We start from the raw sequence: 17,103 nt of genomic DNA, 5'->3' as shown, positions 1-17,103 counted from the left end.
TGCTTTTTTTTGGCACAGCCAATAAAAACATTGGGGGTTAAAAAAAACCCACAGTACCCCTGAAATGCATAGAAAACTGCTTTTTTTTGGCACAGCCAATAGAAAAATTGGGGGTTCAAAAAACCCCACAGTACCCCTGAAATGCATAGAAAACTGCTTTTTTTTGGCACAGCCAATAAAAAAATTGGGGGTTCAAAAAACGCTAGAAAGGTCAAAAATCAAAACGTCAAAGGTCAAAACGCTAGAAAGGGCAAAGGTCAAAAGGTCAAAGGTCAAAAGTCAAAAGGTCAAAGGTCAAATCGCTAGAAAGGTCAAAATGCCACGATGCGCTTTTTTCATCGCTAGAAAGGTCAAAGGTCAAAACACTAGAAAGGTCAAAGGTCAAAACCCCTGAAATGCATAGAAAACTGCTTTTTTTGGCACAGCCAATAAAAAAATTGGGGGTTCAAAAAACCCCACAGTACCCCTGAAATGCATAGAAAACTGCTTTTTTTTGGCACAGCCAATACAAAAATTGGGGGTTCAAAAAACCCCACAGTACCCCTGAAATGCATAGAAAACTGATTTTTTTTTGGCACAGCCAATACAAAAATTGGGGGTTCAAAAAACCCCACAGTACCCCTGAAATGCATAGAAAACTGCTTTTTTTTGGCACAGCCAATACAAAAATTGGGGGTTCAAAAAACCCCACAGTACCCCTGAAATGCATAGAAAACTGCTTTTTTTTGGCCAAAACGCTAGAAAGGTCAAAGGTCAAAAGGTCAAAGGTCAAAAGGTCAAAGGTCAAAAGGTCAAAGGTCAAATCGCTAGAAAGGTCAAAAAAATTGGGGGTTCAAAAAAACCCACAGTACCCCTGAAATGCATAGAAAACTGTTTTTTTTTTTTGGCATAGCCAAAAAAAAAATTGGGGGTTCAAAAAACCCCACAGTACCCCTGAAATGCATAGAAAACTGCTTTTTTTTGGCACAGCCAATAAAAAAATTGGGGGTTCAAAAAACCCCACAGTACCCCTGAAATGCATAGAAAACTGTTTTTTTTTTGCACAGCCAATAAAAAAATTGGGGGTTAAAAAAACCCCACAGTACCCCTGAAATGCATAGAAAACTGCTTTTTTTTTGGCACAGCCAATAAAAAAACTGGGGGTTCAAAAAACCCCACAGTACCCCTGAAATGCATAGAAAACTGCTTTTTTTGGCACAGCCAATAAAAAAATTGGGGGTTCAAAAAACCCCACAGTACCCCTGAAATGCATAGAAAACTGCTTTTTTTTGGCACAGCCAATACAAAAATTGGGGGTTCAAAAAACCCCACAGTACCCCTGAAATGCATAGAAAACTGCTTTTTTTTGGCACAGCCAATAAAAAAAAAAAAAAAACCCACAGTACCCCTGAAATGCATAGAAAACTGCTTTTTTTGGCACAGCCAATAAAAAAATTGGGGGTTAAAAAAACCCCACAGTACCCCTGAAATGCATAGAAAACTGCTTTTTTTTGGCACAGCCAATAAAAAAATTGGGGGTTCAAAAAACCCCACAGTACCCCTGAAATGCATAGAAAACAGCTTTTTTTTGGCACAGCCAATACAAAAATTGGGGGTTCAAAAAACCCCACAGTACCCCTGAAATGCATAGAAAACTGCTTTTTTTTGGCACAGCCAATAAAAAAATTGGGGGTTCAAAAAACCCCACAGTACCCCTGAAATGCATAGAAAACTGCTTTTTTTTGGCACAGCCAATACAAAAATTGGGGGTTCAAAAAACCCCACAGTACCCCTGAAATGCATAGAAAACTGCTTTTTTTTGGCACAGCCAATACAAAAATTGGGGGTTCAAAAAACCCCACAGTACCCCTGAAATGCATAGAAAACTGCTTTTTTTTGGCCAAAACGCTAGAAAGGTCAAAGGTCAAAAGGTCAAAGGTCAAAAGGTCAAAGGTCAAAAGGTCAAAGGTCAAATCGCTAGAAAGGTCAAAAAAATTGGGGGTTCAAAAAACCCCACAGTACCCCTGAAATGCATAGAAAACTGTTTTTTTTTTGGCAGAGCCAAAAAAAAAATTGGGGGTTCAAAAAACCCCACAGTACCCCTGAAATGCATAGAAAACTGCTTTTTTTTGGCACAGCCAATAAAAAAATTGGGGGTTCAAAAAACCCCACAGTACCCCTGAAATGCATAGAAAACTGCTTTTTTTTGGCACAGCCAATTAAAAAATTGGGGGTTCAAAAAACCCCACAGCACCCCTGAAATGCATAGAAAACTGCTTTTTTTTGGCACAGCCAATAAAAAAATTGGGGGTTAAAAAAAACCCACAGTACCCCTGAAATGCATAGAAAACTGCTTTTTTTTTGGCACAGCCAATAAAAAAATTGGGGGTTCAAAAAACCCCACAGTACCCCTGAAATGCATAGAAAACTGCTTTTTTTTGGCACAGCCAATAAAAAAATTGGGGGTTCAAAAAACCCCACAGTACCCCTGAAATGCATAGAAAACTGCTTTTTTTTGGCACAGCCAATAAAAAAATTGGGGGTTCAAAAAACCCCACAGTACCCCTGAAATGCATAGAAAACTGCTTTTTTTTGGCACAGCCAATAAAAACATTGGGGGTTAAAAAAAACCCACAGTACCCCTGAAATGCATAGAAAACTGCTTTTTTTTGGCACAGCCAATAAAAACATTGGGGGTTCAAAAAACCCCACAGTACCCCTGAAATGCATAGAAAACTGCTTTTTTGGCACAGCCAATAAAAAAATTGGGGGTTAAAAAAACCCACAGTACCCCTGAAATGCATAGAAAACTGATTTTTTTTTGGCACAGCCAATACAAAAATTGGGGGTTCAAAAAACCCCACAGTACCCCTGAAATGCATAGAAAACTGCTTTTTTTTGGCACAGCCAATACAAAAATTGGGGGTTCAAAAAACCCCACAGTACCCCTGAAATGCATAGAAAACTGCTTTTTTTTGGCCAAAACGCTAGAAAGGTCAAAGGTCAAAAGGTCAAAGGTCAAAAGGTCAAAGGTCAAATCGCTAGAAAGGTCAAAAAAATTGGGGGTTCAAAAAACCCCACAGTAACCCTGAAATGCATAGAAAACTGTTTTTTTTTTTGGCATAGCCAAAAAAAAAATTGGGGGTTCAAAAAACCCCACAGTACCCCTGAAATGCATAGAAAACTGCTTTTTTTTGGCACAGCCAATAAAAAAATTGGGGGTTCAAAAAACCCCACAGTACCCCTGAAATGCATAGAAAACTGTTTTTTTTTGGCACAGCCAATAAAAAAATTGGGGGTTAAAAAAACCCCACAGTACCCCTGAAATGCATAGAAAACTGCTTTTTTTTGGGCACAGCCAATAAAAAAATTGGGGGTTCAAAAAACCCCACAGTACCCCTGAAATGCATAGAAAACTGCTTTTTTTGGCACAGCCAATAAAAAAATTGGGGGTTTAAAAAACCCCACAGTACCCCTGAAATGCATAGAAAACTGCTTTTTTTTGGCACAGCCAATACAAAAATTGGGGGTTCAAAAAACCCCACAGTACCCCTGAAATGCATAGAAAACTGCTTTTTTTTGGCACAGCCAATAAAAAACCCACAGTACCCCTGAAATGCATAGAAAACTGTTTTTTTTGGCACAGCCAATAAAAAAATTGGGGGTTAAAAAAAACCCACAGTACCCCTGAAATGCATAGAAAACTGCTTTTTTTTGGCACAGCCAATAAAAAAATTGGGGGTTCAAAAAACCCCACAGTACCCCTGAAATGCATAGAAAACTGCTTTTTTTTGGCACAGCCAATACAAAAATTGGGGGTTCAAAAAACCCCACAGTACCCCTGAAATGCATAGAAAACTGCTTTTTTTTGGCACAGCCAATAAAAAAATTGGGGGTTCAAAAAACCCCACAGTACCCCTGAAATGCATAGAAAACTGCTTTTTTTTGGCACAGCCAATACAAAAATTGGGGGTTCAAAAAACCCCACAGTACCCCTGAAATGCATAGAAAACTGCTTTTTTTTGGCACAGCCAATACAAAAATTGGGGGTTCAAAAAACCCCACAGTACCCCTGAAATGCATAGAAAACTGCTTTTTTTTGGCCAAAACGCTAGAAAGGTCAAAGGTCAAAAGGTCAAAGGTCAAAAGGTCAAAGGTCAAAAGGTCAAATGTCAAATCGCTAGAAAGGTCAAAAAAATTGGGGGTTCAAAAAACCCCACAGTACCCCTGAAATGCATAGAAAACTGCTTTTTTTTGGCACAGCCAATAAAAAAATTGGGGGTTCAAAAAACCCCACAGTACCCCTGAAATGCATAGAAAACTGCTTTTTTTTGGCACAGCCAATAAAAAAATTGGGGGTTAAAAAAACCCCACAGTACCCCTGAAATGCATAGAAAACTGCTTTTTTTTTGGCACAGCCAATAAAAAAATTGGGGGTTCAAAAAACCCCACAGTACCCCTGAAATGCATAGAAAACTGCTTTTTTTTGGCACAGCCAATAAAAAAATTGGGGGTTCAAAAAACCCCACAGTACCCCTGAAATGCATAGAAAACTGCTTTTTTTTGGCACAGCCAATAAAAACATTGGGGGTTAAAAAAAACCCACAGTACCCCTGAAATGCATAGAAAACTGCTTTTTTTTGGCACAGCCAATAAAAACATTGGGGGTTCAAAAAACCCCACAGTACCCCTGAAATGCATAGAAAACTGCTTTTTTGGCACAGCCAATAAAAAAATTGGGGGTTAAAAAAAACCCACAGTACCCCTGAAATGCATAGAAAACTGCTTTTTTTTGGCACAGCCAATAAAAAAATTGGGGGTTCAAAAAACCCCACAGTACCCCTGAAATGCATAGAAAACTGCTTTTTTTTGGCACAGCCAATAAAAAAATTGGGGGTTCAAAAAAACCCACAGTACCCCTGAAATGCATAGAAAACTGCTTTTTTTTGGCACAGCCAATACAAAAATTGGGGGTTCAAAAAACCCCACAGTACCCCTGAAATGCATAGAAAACTGCTTTTTTTTGGCACAGCCAATAAAAACATTGGGGGTTAAAAAAAAACCACAGTACCCCTGAAATGCATAGAAAACTGCTTTTTTTTGGCACAGCCAATAAAAAAATTGGGGGTTCAAAAAACCCCACAGTACCCCTGAAATGCATAGAAAACTGCTTTTTTTTGGCACAGCCAATAAAAAAATTGGGGGTTAAAAAAACGCTAGAAATGTCAAAAATCAAAACGTCAAAGGTCAAAACGCTAGAAAGGTCAAAGGTCAAAGGTCAAAAGGTCAAAGGTCAAAGGTCAAATCGCTAGAAAGGTCAAAATGCCACGATGCGCTTTTTTCATCGCTAGAAAGGTCAAAGGTCAAAACACTAGAAAGGTCAAAGGTCAAAACCCCTGAAATGCATAGAAAACTGCTTTTTTTGGCACAGCCAATAAAATAATTGGGGGTTCAAAAAACCCCACAGTACCCCTGAAATGCATAGAAAACTGCTTTTTTTTGGCCAAAACGCTAGAAAGGTCAAAGGTCAAAAGGTCAAAGGTCAAAAGGTCAAAGGTCAAAAGGTCAAATGTCAAATCGCTAGAAAGGTCAAAAAAATTGGGGGTTCAAAAAACCCCACAGTACCCCTGAAATGCATAGAAAACTGCTTTTTTTTGGCACAGCCAATAAAAAAATTGGGGGTTCAAAAAACCCCACAGTACCCCTGAAATGCATAGAAAACTGCTTTTTTTTGGCACAGCCAATAAAAAAATTGGGGGTTAAAAAAACCCCACAGTACCCCTGAAATGCATAGAAAACTGCTTTTTTTTTGGCACAGCCAATAAAAAAATTGGGGGTTCAAAAAACCCCACAGTACCCCTGAAATGCATAGAAAACTGCTTTTTTTTGGCACAGCCAATAAAAAAATTGGGGGTTCAAAAAACCCCACAGTACCCCTGAAATGCATAGAAAACTGCTTTTTTTTGGCACAGCCAATAAAAACATTGGGGGTTAAAAAAAACCCACAGTACCCCTGAAATGCATAGAAAACTGCTTTTTTTTGGCACAGCCAATAAAAACATTGGGGGTTAAAAAAACGCTAGAAATGTCAAAAATCAAAACGTCAAAGGTCAAAACGCTAGAAAGGTCAAAGGTCAAAGGTCAAAAGGTCAAAGGTCAAAGGTCAAATCGCTAGAAAGGTCAAAATGCCACGATGCGCTTTTTTCATCGCTAGAAAGGTCAAAGGTCAAAACACTAGAAAGGTCAAAGGTCAAAACCCCTGAAATGCATAGAAAACTGCTTTTTTTGGCACAGCCAATAAAATAATTGGGGGTTCAAAAAACCCCACAGTACCCCTGAAATGCATAGAAAACTGCTTTTTTTTGGCCAAAACGCTAGAAAGGTCAAAGGTCAAAAGGTCAAAGGTCAAAAGGTCAAAGGTCAAAAGGTCAAATGTCAAATCGCTAGAAAGGTCAAAAAAATTGGGGGTTCAAAAAACCCCACAGTACCCCTGAAATGCATAGAAAACTGCTTTTTTTTGGCACAGCCAATAAAAAAATTGGGGGTTCAAAAAACCCCACAGTACCCCTGAAATGCATAGAAAACTGCTTTTTTTTGGCACAGCCAATAAAAAAATTGGGGGTTAAAAAAACCCCACAGTACCCCTGAAATGCATAGAAAACTGCTTTTTTTTTGGCACAGCCAATAAAAAAATTGGGGGTTCAAAAAACCCCACAGTACCCCTGAAATGCATAGAAAACTGCTTTTTTTTGGCACAGCCAATAAAAAAATTGGGGGTTCAAAAAACCCCACAGTACCCCTGAAATGCATAGAAAACTGCTTTTTTTTGGCACAGCCAATAAAAACATTGGGGGTTAAAAAAAACCCACAGTACCCCTGAAATGCATAGAAAACTGCTTTTTTTTGGCACAGCCAATAAAAACATTGGGGGTTCAAAAAACCCCACAGTACCCCTGAAATGCATAGAAAACTGCTTTTTTGGCACAGCCAATAAAAAAATTGGGGGTTAAAAAAAACCCACAGTACCCCTGAAATGCATAGAAAACTGCTTTTTTTTGGCACAGCCAATAAAAAAATTGGGGGTTCAAAAAACCCCACAGTACCCCTGAAATGCATAGAAAACTGCTTTTTTTTGGCACAGCCAATAAAAAAATTGGGGGTTCAAAAAAACCCACAGTACCCCTGAAATGCATAGAAAACTGCTTTTTTTTGGCACAGCCAATACAAAAATTGGGGGTTCAAAAAACCCCACAGTACCCCTGAAATGCATAGAAAACTGCTTTTTTTTGGCACAGCCAATAAAAACATTGGGGGTTAAAAAAAAACCACAGTACCCCTGAAATGCATAGAAAACTGCTTTTTTTTGGCACAGCCAATAAAAAAATTGGGGGTTCAAAAAACCCCACAGTACCCCTGAAATGCATAGAAAACTGCTTTTTTTTGGCACAGCCAATAAAAAAATTGGGGGTTAAAAAAACGCTAGAAATGTCAAAAATCAAAACGTCAAAGGTCAAAACGCTAGAAAGGTCAAAGGTCAAAAGGTCAAAGGTCAAAGGTCAAATCGCTAGAAAGGTCAAAATGCCACGATGCGCTTTTTTCATCGCTAGAAAGGTCAAAGGTCAAAACACTAGAAAGGTCAAAGGTCAAAACCCCTGAAATGCATAGAAAACTGCTTTTTTTGGCACAGCCAATAAAATAATTGGGGGTTCAAAAAACCCCACAGTACCCCTGAAATGCATAGAAAACTGCTTTTTTTTGGCACAGCCAATAAAAAAATAAAAAAACCCCACAGTACCCCTGAAATGCATAGAAAACAGCTTTTTTTTGGCACAGCCAATAAAAAAATTGGGGGTTAAAAAAACCCCACAGTACCCCTGAAATGCATAGAAAACTGCTTTTTTTGGCACAGCCAATAAAAAAATTGGGGGTTAAAAAAAACCCACAGTACCCCTGAAATGCATAGAAAACTGCTTTTTTTTTGGCACAGCCAATAAAAAAATTGGGGGTTCAAAAAACCCCACAGTACCCCTGAAATGCATAGAAAACTGCTTTTTTTTGGCACAGCCAATAAAAAAATTGGGGGTTAAAAAAACCCCACAGTACCCCTGAAATGCATAGAAAACTGCTTTTTTTTGGCACAGCCAATAAAAAAATTGGGGGTTCAAAAAAACCCACAGTACCCCTGAAATGCATAGAAAACTGCTTTTTTTTGGCACAGCCAATAAAAACATTGGGGGTTAAAAAAAAACCACAGTACCCCTGAAATGCATAGAAAACTGCTTTTTTTTTGGCACAGCCAATAAAAAAATTGGGGGTTAAAAAAAACCCACAGTACCCCTGAAATGCATAGAAAACTGCTTTTTTTTGGCACAGCCAATAAAAAAATTGGGGGTTAAAAAAACCCCACAGTACCCCTGAAATGCATAGAAAACTGCTTTTTTTTGGCACAGCCAATAAAAAAATTGGGGGTTCAAAAAAACCCACAGTACCCCTGAAATGCATAGAAAACTGCTTTTTTTTGGCACAGCCAATACAAAAATTGGGGGTTCAAAAAACCCCACAGTACCCCTGAAATGCATAGAAAACTGCTTTTTTTTTTGGCCAAAACGCTAGAAAGGTCAAAGGTCAAAAGGTCAAAGGTCAAAAGGTCAAAGGTCAAAAGGTCAAAGGTCAAATCGCTAGAAAGGTCAAAAAAATTGGGGGTTCAAAAAACCCCACAGTACCCCTGAAATGCATAGAAAACTGTTTTTTTTTTTGGCATAGCCAAAAAAAAAATTGGGGGTTCAAAAAACCCCACAGTACCCCTGAAATGCATAGAAAACTGCTTTTTTTTGGCACAGCCAATAAAAAAATTGGGGGTTCAAAAAACCCCACAGTACCCCTGAAATGCATAGAAAACTGTTTTTTTTTGGCACAGCCAATAAAAAAATTGGGGGTTAAAAAAACCCCACAGTACCCCTGAAATGCATAGAAAACTGCTTTTTTTTGGGCACAGCCAATAAAAAAATTGGGGGTTCAAAAAACCCCACAGTACCCCTGAAATGCATAGAAAACTGCTTTTTTTGGCACAGCCAATACAAAAATTGGGGGTTTAAAAAACCCCACAGTACCCCTGAAATGCATAGAAAACTGCTTTTTTTTGGCAAAGCCAATAAAAAACCCACAGTACCCCTGAAATGCATAGAAAACTGTTTTTTTTGGCACAGCCAATAAAAAAATTGGGGGTTAAAAAAACCCCACAGTACCCCTGAAATGCATAGAAAACTGCTTTTTTTTGGCACAGCCAATACAAAAATTGGGGGTTCAAAAAACCCCACAGTACCCCTGAAATGCATAGAAAACTGCTTTTTTTTGGCACAGCCAATAAAAAAATTGGGGGTTCAAAAAACCCCACAGTACCCCTGAAATGCATAGAAAACTGCTTTTTTTTGGCACAGCCAATACAAAAATTGGGGGTTCAAAAAACCCCACAGTACCCCTGAAATGCATAGAAAACTGCTTTTTTTTGGCACAGCCAATACAAAAATTGGGGGTTCAAAAAACCCCACAGTACCCCTGAAATGCATAGAAAACTGCTTTTTTTTGGCCAAAACGCTAGAAAGGTCAAAGGTCAAAAGGTCAAAGGTCAAAAGGTCAAAGGTCAAAAGGTCAAATGTCAAATCGCTAGAAAGGTCAAAAAAATTGGGGGTTCAAAAAACCCCACAGTACCCCTGAAATGCATAGAAAACTGTTTTTTTTTTGGCACAGCCAAAAAAAAAAATTGGGGGTTCAAAAAACCCCACAGTACCCCTGAAATGCATAGAAAACTGCTTTTTTTTGGCACAGCCAATAAAAAAATTGGGGGTTCAAAAAACCCCACAGTACCCCTGAAATGCATAGAAAACTGCTTTTTTTTGGCACAGCCAATAAAAAAATTGGGGGTTAAAAAAAACCCACAGTTCCCCTGAAATGCATAGAAAACTGCTTTTTTTTGGCACAGCCAATAAAAAAATTGGGGGTTCAAAAAACCCCACAGTACCCCTGAAATGCATAGAAAACTGCTTTTTTTTGGCACAGCCAATAAAAACATTGGGGGTTAAAAAAAACCCACAGTACCCCTGAAATGCATAGAAAACTGCTTTTTTTTGGCACAGCCAATAAAAACATTGGGGGTTCAAAAAACCCCACAGTACCCCTGAAATGCATAGAAAACTGCTTTTTTGGCACAGCCAATAAAAAAATTGGGGGTTAAAAAAAACCCACAGTACCCCTGAAATGCATAGAAAACTGCTTTTTTTTGGCACAGCCAATAAAAAAATTGGGGGTTCAAAAAACCCCACAGTACCCCTGAAATGCATAGAAAACTGCTTTTTTTTGGCACAGCCAATAAAAAAATTGGGGGTTCAAAAAAACCCACAGTACCCCTGAAATGCATAGAAAACTGCTTTTTTTTGGCACAGCCAATACAAAAATTGGGGGTTCAAAAAACCCCACAGTACCCCTGAAATGCATAGAAAACTGCTTTTTTTTGGCACAGCCAATAAAAACATTGGGGGTTAAAAAAAAACCACAGTACCCCTGAAATGCATAGAAAACTGCTTTTTTTTGGCACAGCCAATAAAAAAATTGGGGGTTCAAAAAACCCCACAGTACCCCTGAAATGCATAGAAAACTGCTTTTTTTTGGCACAGCCAATAAAAAAATTGGGGGTTAAAAAAACGCTAGAAATGTCAAAAATCAAAACGTCAAAGGTCAAAACGCTAGAAAGGTCAAAGGTCAAAAGGTCAAAGGTCAAAAGGTCAAAGGTCAAAGGTCAAATCGCTAGAAAGGTCAAAATGCCACGATGCGCTTTTTTCATCGCTAGAAAGGTCAAAGGTCAAAACACTAGAAAGGTCAAAGGTCAAAACCCCTGAAATGCATAGAAAACTGCTTTTTTTGGCACAGCCAATAAAATAATTGGGGGTTCAAAAAACCCCACAGTACCCCTGAAATGCATAGAAAACTGCTTTTTTTTGGCACAGCCAATAAAAAAAAAAAAAAACCCCACAGTACCCCTGAAATGCATAGAAAACTGCTTTTTTTTGGCACAGCCAATAAAAAAATTGGGGGTTAAAAAAACCCCACAGTACCCCTGAAATGCATAGAAAACTGCTTTTTTTGGCACAGCCAATAAAAAAATTGGGGGTTAAAAAAAACCCACAGTACCCCTGAAATGCATAGAAAACTGCTTTTTTTTTGGCACAGCCAATAAAAAAATTGGGGGTTCAAAAAACCCCACAGTACCCCTGAAATGCATAGAAAACTGCTTTTTTTTGGCACAGCCAATAAAAAAATTGGGGGTTAAAAAAACCCCACAGTACCCCTGAAATGCATAGAAAACTGCTTTTTTTTGGCACAGCCAATAAAAAAATTGGGGGTTCAAAAAAACCCACAGTACCCCTGAAATGCATAGAAAACTGCTTTTTTTTGGCACAGCCAATAAAAACATTGGGGGTTAAAAAAAACCCACAGTACCCCTGAAATGCATAGAAAACTGCTTTTTTTTGGCACAGCCAATAAAAAAATTGGGGGTTAAAAAAAACCCACAGTACCCCTGAAATGCATAGAAAACTGCTTTTTTTTGGCACAGCCAATAAAAAAATTGGGGGTTAAAAAAACCCCACAGTACCCCTGAAATGCATAGAAAACTGCTTTTTTTTGGCACAGCCAATAAAAAAATTGGGGGTTCAAAAAAACCCACAGTACCCCTGAAATGCATAGAAAACTGCTTTTTTTTGGCACAGCCAATAAAAACATTGGGGGTTAAAAAAAAACCACAGTACCCCTGAAATGCATAGAAAACTGCTTTTTTTTGGCACAGCCAATAAAAAAATTGGGGGTTAAAAAAAACCCACAGTACCCCTGAAATGCATAGAAAACTGTTTTTTTTTGGCACAGCCAATACAAAAATTGGGGGTTCAAAAAACCCCACAGTACCCCTGAAATGCATAGAAAACTGCTTTTTTTGGCCAAAACGCTAGAAAGGTCAAAGGTCAAAAGGTCAAAGGTCAAAAGGTCAAAGGTCAAAAGGTCAAAGGTCAAATCGCTAGAAAGGTCAAAAAAATTGGGGGTTCAAAAAACCCCACAGTACCCCTGAAATGCATAGAAAACTGTTTTCTTTTTGCACAGCCAAAAAAAAAATTGGGGGTTCAAAAAACCCCACAGTACCCCTGAAATGCATAGAAAACTGCTTTTTTTTTGGCACAGCCAATAAAAAAATTGGGGGTTAAAAAAACCCCACAGTACCCCTGAAATGCATAGAAAAATGCTTTTTTTTGGCACAGCCAATAAAAACATTGGGGGTTAAAAAAAACCCACAGTACCCCTGAAATGCATAGAAAACTGCTTTTTTTTGGCACAGCCAATAAAAAAATTGGGGGTTCAAAAAACCCCACAGTACCCCTGAAATGCATAGAAAACTGCTTTTTTTGGCACAGCCAATAAAAAAATTGGGGGTTAAAAAAAACCCACAGTACCCCTGAAATGCATAGAAAACTGCTTTTTTTTGGCACAGCCAATAAAAACATTGGGGGTTCAAAAAACCCCACAGTACCCCTGAAATGCATAGAAAACTGCTTTTTTGGCACAGCCAATAAAAAAATTGGGGGTTAAAAAAACCCCACAGTACCCCTGAAATGCATAGAAAACTGTTTTTTTTTGGCACAGCCAATACAAAAATTGGGGGTTCAAAAAACCCCACAGTACCCCTGAAATGCATAGAAAACTGCTTTTTTTTGGCACAGCCAATACAAAAATTGGGGGTTCAAAAAACCCCACAGTACCCCTGAAATGCATAGAAAACTGCTTTTTTTTGGCCAAAACGCTAGAAAGGTCAAAGGTCAAAAGGTCAAAGGTCAAAAGGTCAAAGGTCAAATCGCTAGAAAGGTCAAAAAAATTCGGGGTTCAAAAAACCCCACAGTACCCCTGAAATGCATAGAAAACTGTTTTTTTTTTTGGCATAGCCAAAAAAAAAATTGGGGGTTCAAAAAACCCCACAGTACCCCTGAAATGCATAGAAAACTGCTTTTTTTTGGCACAGCCAATAAAAAAATTGGGGGTTCAAAAAACCCCACAGTACCCCTGAAATGCATAGAAAACTGTTTTTTTTTGGCACAGCCAATAAAAAAATTGGGGGTTAAAAAAACCCCACAGTACCCCTGAAATGCATAGAAAACTGCTTTTTTTTTGGCACAGCCAATAAAAAAATTGGGGGTTCAAAAAACCCCACAGTACCCCTGAAATGCATAGAAAACTGCTTTTTTTGGCACAGCCAATAAAAAAATTGGGGGTTCAAAAAACCCCACAGTACCCCTGAAATGCATAGAAAACTGCTTTTTTTTGGCACAGCCAATACAAAAATTGGGGGTTCAAAAAACCCCACAGTACCCCTGAAATGCATAGAAAACTGCTTTTTTTTGGCACAGCCAATACAAAAATTGGGGGTTCAAAAAACCCCACAGTACCCCTGAAATGCATAGAAAACTGCTTTTTTTTGGCACAGCCAATACAAAAATTGGGGGTTCAAAAAACCCCACAGTACCCCTGAAATGCATAGAAAACTGCTTTTTTTTGGCACAGCCAATACAAAAATTGGGGGTTCAAAAAACCCCACAGTACCCCTGAAATGCATAGAAAACTGCTTTTTTTTGGCCAAAACGCTAGAAAGGTCAAAGGTCAAAGGTCAAAAGGTCAAAGGTCAAAAGGTCAAAGGTCAAATCGCTAGAAAGGTCAAAAAAATTGGGGGTTCAAAAAACCCCACAGTACCCCTGAAATGCATAGAAAACTGTTTTTTTTTTGGCACAGCCAAAAAAAAAATTGGGGGTTCAAAAAACCCCACAGTACCCCTGAAATGCATAGAAAACTGCTTTTTTTTTGGCACAGCCAATAAAAAAATTGGGGGTTCAAAAAACCCCACAGTACCCCTGAAATGCATAGAAAACTGCTTTTTTTTGGCACAGCCAATAAAAAAATTGGGGGTTCAAAAAACCCCACAGTACCCCTGAAATGCATAGAAAACTGCTTTTTTTTGGCACAGCCAATACAAAAATTGGGGGTTCAAAAAACCCCACAGTACCCCTGAAATGCATAGAAAACTGTTTTTTTTTTGCACAGCCAAAAAAAAAATTGGGGGTTAAAAAAACCCCACAGTACCCCTGAAATGCATAGAAAACTGCTTTTTTTTGGCACAGCCAATACAAAAATTGGGGGTTAAAAAAACCCCACAGTACCCCTGAAATGCATAGAAAAATGCTTTTTTTTGGCACAGCCAATAAAAACATTGGGGGTTAAAAAAAACCCACAGTACCCCTGAAATGCATAGAAAACTGCTTTTTTTTGGCACAGCCAATAAAAAAATTGGGGGTTCAAAAAACCCCACAGTACCCCTGAAATGCATAGAAAACTGCTTTTTTTGGCACAGCCAATAAAAAAATTGGGGGTTAAAAAAACCCCACAGTACCCCTGAAATGCATAGAAAACTGCTTTTTTTTGGCACAGCCAATAAAAAAATTGGGGGTTCAAAAAAACCCACAGTACCCCTGAAATGCATAGAAAACTGCTTTTTTTTGGCACAGCCAATAAAAACATTGGGGGTTAAAAAAAAACCACAGTACCCCTGAAATGCATAGAAAACTGCTTTTTTTTGGCACAGCCAATAAAAAAATTGGGGGTTAAAAAAACCCCACAGTACCCCTGAAATGCATAGAAAACTGCTTTTTTTTGGCACAGCCAATACAAAAATTGGGGGTTCAAAAAACCCCACAGTACCCCTGAAATGCATAGAAAACTGCTTTTTTTTTGGCACAGCCAATACAAAAATTGGGGGTTAAAAAAACCCCACAGTACCCCTGAAATGCATAGAAAACTGCTTTTTTTGGCCAAAACGCTAGAAAGGTCAAAGGTCAAAAGGTCAAAGGTCAAAAGGTCAAAGGTCAAAAGGTCAAAGGTCAAATCGCTAGAAAGGTCAAAAAAATTGGGGGTTAAAAAAACCCCACAGTACCCCTGAAATGCATAGAAAAATGCTTTTTTTTGGCACAGCCAATAAAAACATTGGGGGTTAAAAAAACCCCACAGTACCCCTGAAATGCATAGAAAACTGCTTTTTTTTGGCACAGCCAATAAAAAAATTGGGGGTTCAAAAAACCCCACAGTACCCCTGAAATGCATAGAAAACTGCTTTTTTTGGCACAGCCAATAAAAAAATTGGGGGTTAAAAAAAACCCACAGTACCCCTGAAATGCATAGAAAACTGCTTTTTTTTGGCACAGCCAATAAAAACATTGGGGGTTCAAAAAACCCCACAGTACCCCTGAAATGCATAGAAAACTGCTTTTTTGGCACAGCCAATAAAAAAATTGGGGGTTAAAAAAACCCCACAGTACCCCTGAAATGCATAGAAAACTGCTTTTTTTTGGCACAGCCAATAAAAAAATTGGGGGTTCAAAAAAACCCACAGTACCCCTGAAATGCATAGAAAACTGCTTTTTTTTGGCACAGCCAATAAAAACATTGGGGGTTAAAAAAAAACCACAGTACCCCTGAAATGCATAGAAAACTGCTTTTTTTTGGCACAGCCAATAAAAAAATTGGGGGTTAAAAAAAAACCACAGTACCCCTGAAATGCATAGAAAACTGCTTTTTTTTGGCACAGCCAATACAAAAATTGGGGGTTCAAAAAACCCCACAGTACCCCTGAAATGCATAGAAAACTGCTTTTTTTTTGGCACAGCCAATACAAAAATTGGGGGTTCAAAAAACCCCACAGTACCCCTGAAATGCATAGAAAACTGCTTTTTTTGGCCAAAACGCTAGAAAGGTCAAAGGTCAAAAGGTCAAAGGTCAAAAGGTCAAAGGTCAAAAGGTCAAAGGTCAAATCGCTAGAAAGGTCAAAAAAATTGGGGGTTCAAAAAACCCCACAGTACCCCTGAAATGCATAGAAAACTGTTTTTTTTTTGCACAGCCAATAAAAAAATTGGGGGTTCAAAAAAACCCACAGTACCCCTGAAATGCATAGAAAACTGCTTTTTTTTGGCACAGCCAATAAAAACATTGGGGGTTAAAAAAAAACCACAGTACCCCTGAAATGCATAGAAAACTGCTTTTTTTTGGCACAGCCAATAAAAAAATTGGGGGTTAAAAAAACCCCACAGTACCCCTGAAATGCATAGAAAACTGCTTTTTTTTGGCACAGCCAATACAAAAATTGGGGGTTCAAAAAACCCCACAGTACCCCTGAAATGCATAGAAAACTGCTTTTTTTTTGGCACAGCCAATACAAAAATTGGGGGTTCAAAAAACCCCACAGTACCCCTGAAATGCATAGAAAACTGCTTTTTTTGGCCAAAACGCTAGAAAGGTCAAAGGTCAAAAGGTCAAAGGTCAAAAGGTCAAAGGTCAAAAGGTCAAAGGTCAAATCGCTAGAAAGGTCAAAAAAATTGGGGGTTAAAAAAACCCCACAGTACCCCTGAAATGCATAGAAAAATGCTTTTTTTTGGCACAGCCAATAAAAACATTGGGGGTTAAAAAAACCCCACAGTACCCCTGAAATGCATAGAAAACTGCTTTTTTTTGGCACAGCCAATAAAAAAATTGGGGGTTCAAAAAACCCCACAGTACCCCTGAAATGCATAGAAAACTGCTTTTTTTGGCACAGCCAATAAAAAAATTGGGGGTTAAAAAAAACCCACAGTACCCCTGAAATGCATAGAAAACTGCTTTTTTTTGGCACAGCCAATAAAAACATTGGGGGTTCAAAAAACCCCACAGTACCCCTGAAATGCATAGAAAACTGCTTTTTTGGCACAGCCAATAAAAAAATTGGGGGTTAAAAAAACCCCACAGTACCCCTGAAATGCATAGAAAACTGCTTTTTTTTGGCACAGCCAATAAAAAAATTGGGGGTTCAAAAAAACCCACAGTACCCCTGAAATGCATAGAAAACTGCTTTTTTTTGGCACAGCCAATAAAAACATTGGGGGTTAAAAAAAAACCACAGTACCCCTGAAATGCATAGAAAACTGCTTTTTTTTGGCACAGCCAATACAAAAATTGGGGGTTCAAAAAACCCCACAGTACCCCTGAAATGCATAGAAAACTGCTTTTTTTTTG

This window comes from Electrona antarctica (genome assembly GCF_951216825.1).
Source record: "Electrona antarctica genome assembly, contig: scaffold_168, whole genome shotgun sequence".
Classification (NCBI taxonomy): Eukaryota; Metazoa; Chordata; class Actinopteri; order Myctophiformes; family Myctophidae; genus Electrona; species Electrona antarctica.
Note: the sequence above shows the minus strand (reverse complement) of the source record.